Here is a 1,465-nt window from a genome sequence, read left to right as displayed (position 1 = left end):
GGGGGGGGCAGACAGACAGACTGAGATAAGATTGTGAAACTCGTTTATCCACACACTTATGTTCAAGACAGGAACGTGCGTACAGGAACTGGAACAGCACCTTATATTTAGTAACTTTACAAAAGAAAGAAAATCGTACATCAGATGAAAAAACAACAACAACCAGAAAAGAGAAGAATACAATATTTTATTTAAATGAGAGCAGAAGTACATTGTTCCATGCCTCAGTGGGGTGTATGTAAATAAGTTGAGTGACATGTGCACGTGTGTCTCAGGCGAGATGTCAACAGTTTCTACTCACGGCAATGTCCGATATTTCACAGAGAGGACAAAGGGTGACGTCATTCGAGTCCGTGGGGAGGAACTACAGCGGTGTAATGAGGCAGTGTTGGGGGACAGGGAGCGTTGTTTATGACTGATGGGGACACAGAGGGAGAGGGAAGGGGGGGTGCGGAGAGAGAGAGAGAGAGAGAGAGAGAGAGAGAGAAGGGAGGATACAGGGAAAGATACAGGGAGAAAGAGTGTGCGAGTGAGAGAGAGATACTCGGAGATAAGAGACACACACATGTACGCACAAACGCACACACACACACACAAACACACAGAAAAAGAGACACGAAGAAAAAAACCCAGAGAAAAAAGGGATAAACGGACAGGCAGAGAGAGAGGGAGATAGAAAAAGAAAAAGAAAGATGGAGAGGGGAAAAAAGGAGAGGGGAGGGGGGGTTCTCAAAGGACCTCCCTGGCTCACAACTAGAGTTTCACTGCTCACGCAGAGAAAGTGGCCTTGCGGCAATTGACGGAAGTTGGCCTGCGTTGGTAGTGACTTCTGAGATTCCAGACCTGGATATAATGATTAAAACAACAATTGGCAGTTGATTATTTAAAATACAAGAATTCAAGGAATTAGTGTGCCACACATTGAATTTCTAGGTGCTGCTTTGGACACCGCCCATCAGCGCACCCACGAACACAGACCGAAAGATAAGGATTTCTTTTTCATTTAAAAAACATTTTTATTTAGGAAGTAAAATTGTTGCTTTTTCGATGAAGTTACAACTTATAAGACTTTCGACTACGATACGGTCAGAATAAGTTTTCTTAATCGTCTCATTATGTGAATACCCCCTTTTTAATGAAAGTAAAATGTTACATATTTTAGTTTTCGAAACAGTTAAACAGATTTACAATTGGTATTAGAATTCAAATTATGCTTAAATCCACAAGTTAAAAAAAAGAAAAACTAATTTATTAGTCTGAAGTTTTATTAAATGAGCTTGCTAAATTATAAAATACCTAGCATATTTTCCTGATACATTAAAAAAAAAATGCTCTGGAAAACACGAAATTTACTATTCAGGTGGGAAAATTACACTTGATGCAAACGTTTCAGATTGATTCTAGACATGTGAAAACAAGAGTCATATAATAATAGGCCAAATAATAATAATAATAATAATAATAA

This window comes from Aplysia californica, unplaced genomic scaffold (assembly GCF_000002075.1).
Source record: "Aplysia californica isolate F4 #8 unplaced genomic scaffold, AplCal3.0 scaffold01095, whole genome shotgun sequence".
NCBI classification, from domain to species: domain Eukaryota; kingdom Metazoa; phylum Mollusca; class Gastropoda; order Aplysiida; family Aplysiidae; genus Aplysia; species Aplysia californica.
The sequence above is the reverse complement of the archived record's forward strand: the minus strand, read 5'-3'. Positions refer to the sequence as shown.